Below are 12,839 nucleotides of genomic sequence, written 5' to 3' on the forward strand. Positions count from 1 at the left end.
ATGTCCTTCAATTGGGGAATGGCTGAACAAACTGTGGTATATGCGGGTGATGGAATACTATTGTGCTAAAAGGAATAATAAACTGGAGGAGTTCTAGGCGAACTGGAGAGACCTCGGGGAACAGATGCAGAGTGAAAGGAGCTGAGCCAGAAGAACACTGTACACAGAGACTGATATACTGTGGTAAAATTGAATGTACCAGCAGCAATACAATGACCCAGGACAATTCTGAGGCATTTATGGTAAAGATGCTACCCACATTCAGAGGAAGGACTGCAGGAGAGGAAACATATAAGAAAGCTCTGTACCAGCAGCAATACAATGACCCAGGACAATTCTGAGGGATTTATGGTAAAGATGCTACCCACATTCAGAGGAAGGACTGCAGGAGAGGAAACATATAAGAAAAACAACTGCTTGAACGCATGGGTCGGGGTGGACATGATTGAGGGTGTGGACTCGAAACTACCACACCAATGCAACTACCAACAATTTGGAAATTGGTCTTGATCAAGGACACATGACAAAACTAGTGGAAATGTGCATCGGCCATGGGTGGGGGGAGTGCGGAGGGGGGTGAAGGGGAAAGGAGGAGCATGAATCATGTAACCATGTTAAAAATGTATTAAAAAAAAGAATGACTGAAAAAAAAAACGAAAACAGAGTAGGACATTTAGTAAAAGAGGCACAAAAATCCAATGAGGAGAAGAACTTCTGTAAAAGGAGATTTGGCCAAATATAAAAATATATACAAAATTTCATCAAAGATAAGAATTTTTTAAAAGACAATTGTTCCTACAAAAAACAGATATACAAATTAATTGAGGAAAACAATTCTTTACAAAGTGGATAGAATTGGCCAAATGGAAAAGGAGGTATAAAAGCTCACTCAAGAAAATCATGACTTGAAAACTAAAATTAGGCAAGTTGAAGTCAATGATTCCATGAAACCTCAAAAAATAATCAAAGTCAAAATTGTCCTCGGCACTATGTATAGAGTCCAGGGTTCTAACTTTCAAAGAAAAAGTAGAGATAGTGGGATAAATAGAAAGAGATAGATGGATAGATTTAGATCTAACAAATAAGGACAAGACAGTAAGATACATGTTCTTCGTGATCTCTATTATGACAAAGAGACAAACTTTTTATAATGAAAGGCTTCTGTTAGTCAGTAGACCTATACTTCAAGTTGAACATGCATTGATGAAACATTTGACTGTGAAATGTGAGGGGTTGGTACAAGAAGTCTGAAGCTTTCTCAGGAACAGAACATAAAAATCTCTTATTTCCTTACATAAACACTTCACAATGAGCCTTGAACATTTCCTCAGATAAGACACTTGTAATAGCTTGGCTTTGTACATGACCTTTGGCCCAGAGAAGTAGTGCCTCTGTGTGAGAGATCTTGGCCTTTCCAGCAATCTCAGGCAAGGATGGCTGCTTTCCTTAGTGAGTCTAATTTGTCCTAGGTACCTCATATATCCATACAAAAGAATGAAAAATAGAAGAAAATATGAAAACCAACTGACATGGAAAATAAATTGAGTAAAAATAACCTAAGAATGATTGTACTATCTGAAAGCCGCAACCAACTAAAGAGCATAAACATCATCTTGCAGGAAATCCTCAATGAAATTGCCCTGAAAGAACTAGGAGGTAAAATATGAATAAGAAGAAACTACTGCTCACCTTGTGGAAGAGATTGCAAAAAGGATAATCCAGGAATATTATTAATAACTCAGGTAAATTCCAAAACTCCCAAGACAAGGAGAAAATATTACAGTAAAATGAATGATATTATGGAGTCACAGTCAGAATAACACAAGATTTAGCAGCTTCTACATTGAAGATCAGATGGGATTATAAGTATTTTATTTACTCCTTTGTTAATCTAGGCAATTTATAATTTTGTAAATATGCATTCATTTCACCTAGATAACCATATTTATTGTCATAAATTGTACAAAAGAATCCAAATAATTGCCTTGATTTCCCCTTCATTAGAGGTGAAATAATCCTTTTCAATTTTTGATACTGGCAATTTGATTCTCGTCTTTCTTTTTTAATCAAATTAACCAATACCTTATTTATTTTATTTGTTGTTTCCACCCCCGCATAAGACCAGCTCCTAGTCTTATATAGTTCAATAGTTCTTTTACTTTTAATTTTACTAATTTCTCCTTTAATTTTCAAGATTTCGAATTTAGTCTTTAATTGGGGATTTTTAATTTGTTCTTTTATAGTTTTTTTCAGTTGCATATTCAATTCCTTGACCTCTTTTTTCTATACTTTCTTGATACAAGCATTCAGGGATAATCAATTTTCCCCTAAGGTCTTCTTTGGCTGTAGCCCATAAATTTTGATAGCTGTCTTCTCATTGTCATTCTCTTGAATGAAATCACTGAATGTATCTATGATTTGTTCTTTGACTCATCACTTTTGAAGAATTAGATTATTTCGTTTCCAATTAATTTTCAATTTGCCCTTCCATGAACCTTTATTGGTTATAGTTTTATTGCATTATGACCTAAAAAGTTGCATTTATTATTTCTGTTTTTATACATTTAGTTGTAATGTTTTTATGCACCAGTACATGGTATCACATGCTGCTGAAAAAGGTATATTCCTTTTTATCCCTATTCAGTTTTCTCCAGATATCTAATATCTACTAATTCTAAGTTTTCCTAAAATTTAATTCACTCTCCTTAGTCCTTTCTTATTTATTTTTTGTTAGATTTATCTATCTCTGACAGGGGAAGGTTGAGGTTCCTCACTAGTATGGACTTAAGCTCTATTTGCTCCTTAAGCTCCTTAAAAAAAAAACAAAAACTGGATGCTATATTATTTGGTGCCTATATGTTGAGTACTGATATTTCTCTGTTGTCCAAACTACCTTTTATCAAAATGTAATACCTTCATTATCCATTTTAATCAAATCTATTATCACTTTAGCTTTGTCTGAGATCATGATTGCTACTCTTGCCTTCTTTGTCCTAGTTGAAACCCAACAAATCCTGCTCCAGCCTCTTAGCTTTACTCTGTATTTGCCTACCTGCATCAAATAAGCATATTCATTCTAAAAATAAGTACCATTCTATTTACATGTAAAAGTAGATATTGAATTAAACAGAATTAAAAGCAAAAGTCAAGATTTTTATGATGACAAGGATGTCGAACTAAACATAGAAATTTTCTTGTTATGTGACACTGAGCAAATCACTTAACCTCTCCTTGCCTCTATACTTTTAGGTAAATGAGTAAAATACTAGCATCTCCTTCAAGATTTGTTATGAGGAGCAAAAGGCCAAAAAATTAGAAGTACATAGCACAACAGTTGGTACACAATGGGTACTATAGAAATATTTCTTTCTTTCCGATATGTGGAATTTATTTTGGAATGCCTTACTTCAATGCAACATCTTCAAGTATGACCTATGAAACATACTGTGGCTATTATCTAGAAATTCAACTAAGTACAAAGACGTGCATGAATAGAACATTGGATATGTAGTGGTAAATTTTTTTTTTGTCCAGGAAATTCATTATATTTTCTGTTAAGGGATAGGCATCATAATACATATTGTTAAATGGTATATTTCACTCTTGGACTTACAGGTCCTTGATGAATGAATGAAATGAAGAGGAACTAATATAATTTAGATGAAGTAGAGTATTTTGAAAGAAATTCCTTAAGAACATATAAGATTCATAATTATTAAGAGGAGAAATATTTTAAAATATTTCTGTGTTCAATGAAAGCAGAGGATTGAAGCTAAGTTATCCCATCCTCCTACTGCCAAAGAAGTGATAGACTTCAAATCCAGAGAGAGAGGAGGATTTTGAGATGTGATTGATGTAGATAAATTTCTTGAATCACTTTATATGTTTATTTTGAGGATTTATAAAAGTTCAGTAGGGATCAGTGGGTATAAGAGAATAAATCCTTATTAAAATAAAAGCAGGCATTTTTACATATCACAAATGTGGTACATGAATGTAATTAAACATTTGTTGTATAGAAAAATATTTTTTCTAATGTGTACACATCAATTTGTAAAATATTTAATAAAATTTTCCAGTTATATCACTAGATAATAAAAATGTGCATACCAATATTTTTAAGCTGTATATGAAGTTGAGGTGGGTGAAATGGGGATTAGGGTTAATAATTGGTTAAAGTACAATTATAAAAATGAAAATTTCACTGAGTCTACACTTGAATTAAGATTAGAGGTCAAATATTAAAATACTTATAGGTAATTTAAGGTGTTTACTATTTATTTTTTAATTTTAATTTATTTATTTATTGCAATATTTTTCCATGGTTACATAATTCAGGATATTTCCCTCCCCTTTTTCAATCCTCCTCCTTGAGTTGATGAGCAATTCCACTGGGTTATGCATGTATCATTGTTCAAAACCTATTTCCATATTATTCATATTTGCAATAGTGTTCATTTAAATTCAAAATCCCAAATCATATCCCCACAAACCACGTGATATGTCAAATGTTTTTCTTCTGCATTTCTATTCCTACAGTTCTTTCTTTGGATATGGATAGCTTTCTTTCTCATAAGTCCCTCAGGGTTGTCCTAGATCATTGCATTGCTACTAGTAGAGAAGCCCATTATATTTGATTATGCCACAGAGTATCAGTCTGTGTTTACAATGCTCTTGTGGTTCTCTTCTTTTCTCTCTGCATCAATTCCTGGAGATCTTCCCAATTCACATGGAATTCCTCCAGTTCACCATTCCTTTCAAAACAATAGTATTATATCACCATCAGATACCACAACTTGTTCAGCTATTCCCTAATCAATTGACATTCCTACATTTTCCATTTTTTTGCTACTACAAAGAGTGTGGCTATGAATATTTTGTAGACATAGTTTTCCTTATTATCTCTTTGTGGTACAAATCCAGTAGTGGTATTTCTGGATCAAAAGGGAGGCATATTTTTAAACCTGTTTTTGCATAATTCCAAATTGCCCTTCGGAATGGTTGGACTAATTCACAACTCCACCAGCAGTGTAACTTTCTGGTGGTCTGACAATTCTTATATTATCTCTCCTTCATCTATTTTTAAGGTCATAACTAGGTGTCATTGCTTCTCCCTCCACTCACAATCCAGTTGGTGATTGACCTCAGGTATTCCAACCAGGACACCCTTATGGGAGTTCAATAGCTGCAAGCAAATATTTCCAATCTACGGTTGCCAGATCTCTTTAAAGACTAATTCACAGCTCCCTTTGCTACCTACATCCCACGAGAATTTCAGCCACGAACTCAAATTTCTTGGGGGTGCCCACAGTCATTAGGACTCTTGTCTCTCAGTAACCATCATCACTAGTATATACTTCCTTCTCACTCCTCTCCTCTTGAAGCCAAAACCTAGAACAGAGTGGTGGCTAGTCAGTTGCCAACTCCAGAGCTGTGGATGGGTAGGGACCTCTGTAACTGAGACTACAGCCCACATAGCTGCTTCTAATGATCACTGCAGGTTTATTCAACTGATATGGGCCCCAGGGATCTAGGCTCCTATGTCAAGCAGACAAGGTGAGGTTGGTTATCCTACCCCCAGGATTTGTGGCTTTATGGTTTTTCTCCAGGACATTTGTGATTCAATGTAAGATAGTGTCCAGGGATGTCAGAGATCTACTTCCCATTTTGTTCTAGAATGCTTGGTATTATAAAAACTATTTTATTGTCCGCCACTTTTAGCATTAGTCCTGTGGCATTATTTTTGAGGGGGAGTTTGGAGAGTGGAGAGTACTTACACCCCACTCCTCCATTTTGCCACAATTTTCTGCCTAAACCATTATTTTTAAATGTGTATTAGTACATTAAAAATTACATGGGACAAAATGTAATGAAAATTCTAGCTCTATACCTATTTATATGGATAATAGAATGAAGTTAATTCAGGTCTCTTAGTGACTAATGATTTATTGAGTGCTATAATGTTATTAAAGATTATAGACTATAAAATTATAGTCTATCAGTAGTTAATGAGGTAGTAAAAATTATTATTGAGAGATTTCTAAGATGTCATCTACCACTGGTGATGTATTTTCTCCAAAGCATTATTTCATAATAAATGAATTTCATAATAAATGAATAAATATTATCATTCATAATAAATAATGCTTTGGAGAAAATACACCCCCCACTGAGATAGAATCAGTCCTATAACAGTTAATTCATCCCATAATAGCAATTTTCATTTAGTAGATGATATTGATAAAATCCTTTAGAACTTCAGCTGTTCACATCTAAGCAAATAGCAATATGAAGCTTGATATTTCAGAAACATTATTTTGTGTGCTATAGAGCATGCACAAAATTCAATGGATAACAATCTACCACTTGTCTATTTGTATATCTATAATCTATGTGTATCTGTAAATTGTCATATATATATATATGTACATATGTATGAACCTATGTTTTATACATGGCAACTCTGTGAGTTAATTACGTTATATTCCATTATGTATTCAAGATTCTCCTATAGCTTTTGAGTTGGTGTTAAGATTTATTCTGTAGGTGTCACATAAGAAATGGGGAAATGAGTTTGCTATAATTGACTAAATACCTGAATCATAGAGGCAATAACACGAATTATATAATAATTAAAATGGTTGTGGTCAAATTAAGAGTTATAAAAAGTTGTTGTGGTCTCTGTTTAAAAAAAATAACTTAAGTTACAAGGTTATTAGTAGCTTTAGTAGCTTTATTACAGCAAAAGTAGAGATAGTAAAGAGGGAAATGTAGGAAGTATGTAGAAAATATTGTCTAGCTAAATTCCCTAAGTCTGGATCCAAGTGCCCACTGAAGAAAAGGGAAGAGCTAAAAGGCCAGTGTCTCTAACCAGGGTCTCCTCAACCCAAGCAAATCACCAAAGCTGAGCTCCTCTCGTCACCAAATCAGAATCTGCAATGCAGAATGAAATTTAACGCAGAGACACCAATGCAGCAGAATTCCACCAATGTAGAAATTCCAATGAAGAAGTAGTGCCTGTTTAGCTCTCTGGTCTTTCCTTTTACAGCCCTTTTACCCAAGTCATTTCCTGTCTCTCTGGTTTCTACTTCCTTTCACTGTGGGCTGGTCTATCACATCTCAGGAACCAAACATAGTTTCTTAATTTCCCTGGCACTCCCCAGGGTGGGGAGTGCTTGTGGGATCCACTTTTGTTCTCTGAGGGTGTGAACTTACTTTTCTAGTAAAATATTCTTCAAGTGTTTGACTATGTGTGAAAGAAGGGGCACTCTAAGTTCCTGATTAAGTTAAAATAAACAAAGGAGGATAATTCCATTTATAAAAATGAAAATATTTAGGTGTAGGAGATGGGAGGTTTTGATCTCAGCTCTTCCATTAACTGCTTAATTTAGGGGAAGTAATTTTATCTTAGAAGCTGTTGGTTTCTCATATATAAAATGAGAGGACTGGACTAGATGATTTCATTTTTTTTTACTTCTAACATCAGGCACAATAAAGAGAGATGTACTGCTCTGCATGAGAAAAAACAAGGTTAGTTTTACAGACAATAAAATTATGATATATATATATACATACATATGTATATATGTATAGTTTCAAAACATAGATTGGAGCCATGTTCCTATAATCTTTCACTGATGAAAGTTTTCAAATACTAACACCTTAAAATTGAGAAATTAACCGCATTGACAAACTTAAAACAAATATAGATGAAATCAAGAAAATTAGTGTTTAGATCCAAAAAAGTATACATTAATCATCTGTAGCTATTTGTTATTTGAAGAAAAGTCTTCTATAGTATTTCTGTCAAAAATAAAGATGGAGACATGAATAAATAAATATTTTGTATTAATCAGTAGTTTAAGAACAAAATAAATGAATACATAATAAAAATTGTTACCTCTCTGTTAAGCCAAATGAGAAATTCATTTAACTTCCTAAATGAATAAAGGACAGCTTTCAGCTTGATAACTAAATACAGCTCAAGCCCCTATGGAAAATATAATTAAGGAAATAATTCCTGTTCCTTTTCTGTTACATCTGTTCCCAAGATAATTATGAAAACTTCCTTATATCTCACCCCTTAGGAGTTCATTTAGATCACTTATTGAATAACACTTAACAATGTAAAAAAGGATCTTTCTGTATTTCTTCTAGTCTCTTGACTTTTTATTTTATTTGTGATGAGAACAATATCTTAGGACTTTACTTTTATATTATAAAGACTGGACAAGTTTTACTTTTAGCAATATTGAAAATACCCTCCTTGAGAGTTAATTGGCTCTAGGGACAAGGGATTGAACTATTAACAAAATTCCATTGTACAAAATTTTTTAAAAAGTTACAGGGAACTGACATTTGCTTCCGGTCATTATTCATAAGGTCAGTGTTTTCATTCAAAAGCATAGGAGCTGAGTTTAGATAAATGCATCCTGAATTTTTACTGAGTATTCTTTCAATGTTATTAAGTGAGAATAATTTTCTTAATTATTTATTGCTTTCCAAGTGCTTATTTCATTTCAATTCTTTTCCTGAAATATCAATGAAGGTGAAATCTGACTGGTTTATGATATAATTCACCCACAGAACTTCTGGGAAAAGAATGTTGGTCAAAGCAGATCATAGATTTCTATAAAAACTTAATGAGTTGTATAGTGCACAGAGGAGTTATGTGGTTGGTCCAGAGTCACACAATCAGTCCAGTCCATGCCAGAAATTTCTTGAACTTCCGTCTCCATAATTCTGAAGCTAGTACATTATATTCTATATTATACTACCTTATATTTTTTCTTTCTAAAGTTTATGCTAATAGTTCTTGATTGAGCTTATCATTGATTTGGAAAGCATTAATAAGTATAACATTTTTAGAGACACAGAGGCAGGAATAGGAGGAGATAGAGGGTCCTATTAGAACAGAGATTTTTAAATAGTTTCGTAAAACCCCCAAGAAGTCTGGTGAAATTTAATGGAAAAAGAAAGGTAGATTTTAATTTTCACTGTTGTTTTTCTTTGTAATCTTACATATTTTACTTAATACATTTAAGCATTCTTATGGAAAGAATTACGTGGATGAAAGGGAAGAGGTTCACTGCACTGTCAAAGAAGAGTATGTCATGAAAAATTTAAGAACTTCTCTATGATGAAGAGTAAAGGTCAAACAAACAAAATTGGGTATGGATGTATTAGTCACTTTGCATCTTAGAATATAAGAAGAAAGAAGAGGAAGATAAAGGGAAAGGGAAGGAAAGATGATCCGAGAACCTTGTTAAATGTATTACTTGAAACTAGAGAATTTTTAAAGGTAGTGTTCCAAAGAAAATAAAGCCACTATTTCTTAAACTTAAAAAAATTATTTTCAGAGATTTAATTATTTTTCTTCTTCCCATCTCATTTTTTCTACCTTTTGCCTTTTATTTACCTCTTGCTTTTCTCCTCTTCTGACTATATCTACCATGTCTCATATTCAAGTTCATTTTTCCCCATATAATATTTATTTGTTTTTTCAGTGACATGTAGAAGTAACTTCTTACAATTGTCTTCTGACATTTAAGGATTCATATTTTCTCCTTCCTTCTTTTTCCTCCTCACTGAGAGGGTAAATAATCTGATATAGGCTGTACCATTTCTTTCATGCAATATTTATTTCCATATTGCTTATGCTATGACAGAAGACATATTTCACACAATAAAAACCTCACAAAGAAATTAAGTGGAAGATGGCATGCTTTGATCTTTAATCAGATTGCAACAGTTCCTTCTTATTTGTATATAGCATTTTTTTATCATGGGTCCCTTCTTTGTATCTTGGAAATTTTCTTTGCTAATAATCCTTTGGACTTTAAAATATATCATTGTATAATATTTCTCTTACTATACACATTTGTCTCCTTGTTTTGCTAACTTCATTTTGCCTCAGTTTGTAGAAGTCTTTCAAGGTTTTTTTCTGAACTCATCCTGTCCATCATTTCTTTTTTTTGCAATATTTCACTAGAGCCATATGTCACAATTTGTTCATCATTTCCCAAATGATGGACAACCTCTTGGTTTCCAATTCTTTGCCACTACAAAAAGAGCTGCTGAAATATTTTGGTACAGGTAAGTCATTTTTGTGAAAAAGCATATCCTTTGACTATTTAACAACTGGTGAATTCTTTATAGTCTTAGAAATTGACTCAGTTCTCTATCAGTTTTAAAAATGAGGCCTTTGTCACAGACTCCTGCTATATTCACCAACCCACCCCAAATTTGTTGTTTCCCTTCCAATCTTGGTTATATAGGTTTTATTTGTACTAAACACTTTTAATTTAATGTAATCAAAATTATCCATTTTATTTTTTCTTAATGTTTTCTATATCTTGTTTGGTCTTAATTTCTTCACTATTCATAGAGCTGACAGGTAAGCTTTTTGTGTTTCCCTAATTTGCTTTTATATTACCCTTTATTTCCAGACCAAGTATCCATTTGTACTTTATTGTGTGGTATGCAGTGTGAGATATTCGTCTATGACAAGTTTCTGCTATACTGTTTTCCAGTTTTCCTAGCAGTTTTTGTCAAAGAGTGAGTCTTTCACTCAAAACTTGGATCTTTGGGTTTATCAAACACTATGCTACTTTAATCATTAACTACTTCTTGTTACCTAACTTATTCCATGGATCTCTACGTCTTAGCCATTAGTAGATTATTTGTTTATGATTACTGATTTATTTTGAAATTTGGTAGTACCAGACTTCCTTCTTTCAATTAAAAAATAATTCCCTTGGGCAGCTGGGTAGCTCAGTGGAGTGAGAGTCAGGCCTAGAGACAGGAGGTCCTATGTTCAAACCTGGCCTCAGCCACTTCCCAGCTGTGTGACCCTGGGCAAGTCACTTGACCCCCATTGCCCACCCTTACCAATCTTCTACCTATGAGACAATACACCAAAGTACAAGGGTTTAAAAAAATACTAAAAAAAAATAATTCCCTTGATATCCTTGGTCCTTTTTCATCCAGAAAATTTTATTATTATCTTTTCTAGTTCTAGGAAATAATTTTTGGTAGTTTGATATGGCACTAAACATGTAAATTCAGCTAAATGACATTTTGATTATATTGTTTCATTCTATCCATAAGTAATTAATGTTTTATTTTCCAATTCTTTATGTCTGATTTTATTTGTGCGAAGAGTGTTTTGTAATTGTATTCATATACTAAGTTTATTTTGGTAGATCTACCACGAGATATTTTATATAGTTCAGAGTTATTTTGAATGGAATAATTTCTTTTTCTATCTCTTGCTGTTGGACTTTGTTGTTAGAAAATATAATGCTAACAATTTGTATGGTTTCATTATAAATCCTACAACATTACTAAAGATGTTAATTATTTCTTTTGTTTTTTCATTAATTATATAAGATTATCTGGGTATACCATCATATCACCTGTAAAGAGTGATAAATTTGTTTTCAACTTTACTATTCTAATTCCTTCATTTTATTTTTCTGCTCTTATTGCTATAGCTAGCATTTCTAGTATAATATTAAATAGCAATAATGTAATGGGCATCCTTGCTTCACCCCTGATCTTATTGGAAATGTTTTTAGTTTATCTTCAATGTAGGTAATGCTTGCTGATAGTATTAGATTTGTGTCATTTATCACTTTAAGAAAGTTTTATTTTTCCATTGATTTTTAAGTTTAAAAAATTAATGTGTATTTTATTTTGTCAAAAGCTTTTTCTGCAGCTACTTATTTATTGTATGATTTCTATTGCTTTTGTTATTTATGTAGTCAAATTATGATGATGTTTTTTCTAATATTGAATCAGCTCTGCATTCTTTTATAGAAACCCCTGATTATGGTATATGAACTTTGTGATATAATATTATGATATCTTTGATAATGTTTTATTTATATTTTAAAATCAATGTTCAATAAGAATATTGATCTATAGTTTTCTTTCTCTGTTTTACATCTTCCTGGTTTAGGTATTGATTCCATATTTGTTTCTTTAAAAGAGTTTGGAAAGATTCCTTCTTCCCCAACTTTGTTCTTTGAATATATGGTATAATTCAACTATGAATCCTTCTGGCAAATTTCAATTCATAATGCTAAGTTTATCTACACTCTTTTTTTCCTATTTTTAAGCCCTTACCTTAAGTCTTAGTATCAATTCAAAGACACAAAACAACACGGATTAGGCAATGAGGTTAAATGACTTGACCAGGGACACATAGCTAAACAGTATCTGGGACCAGGCCTGGTGCTCTTACACCTATCCTCCTAGCTGTCCCTACAGACTTTTTCTAACTGAAACTTTAAAGAAGAATCAGTTTCCTGACTGGAAGGCATGTCTTGATTAAAAGACAAAGCAGTCTGTTGAGATTAACATCACTAAGATGGGAACTGCATCCTGTAAAATCTGTAACATGGAAAATAGCAGAGTGGAATTCCTGAAAGTTACAGGGTCAAGCCTCAACCAGAATTCCAGGGGACTCCCCCTGGATAATTCTGGGTGAGGGGACAGTTGGAAAGGAGTTAAACAGTTGACTGTGGGTCGAGTTGAGCAGGTCTCTTGGCTTGCTTTTCTGAGTTTGGGGTTTGCCTTGGTGGTCATAGTGGCAAAAACCATTGTGGTTTCTACTCAGGAGTTAGCCTGTATAATGGAATTAGACCATTGCAATAGCATTCTGTTAATAATTTAGTTATTTAGATATTTGAAGTGATTATTATAAGCTTTGAAAACCAGCTAGATATAAAGTCTGCCACTCCCTCCTGGGGGGGAGGAGCACTTTCTTCCTAATAGTTCAGGGCTTCCCAGATCTTATCCAAAATCCTTGATACCCCTTTCCTGCTTTCCCTTCA

The sequence above is a fragment of the Gracilinanus agilis genome, chromosome 1, assembly GCF_016433145.1.
Source record: "Gracilinanus agilis isolate LMUSP501 chromosome 1, AgileGrace, whole genome shotgun sequence".
In the NCBI taxonomy this organism is placed as follows: domain Eukaryota; kingdom Metazoa; phylum Chordata; class Mammalia; order Didelphimorphia; family Didelphidae; genus Gracilinanus; species Gracilinanus agilis.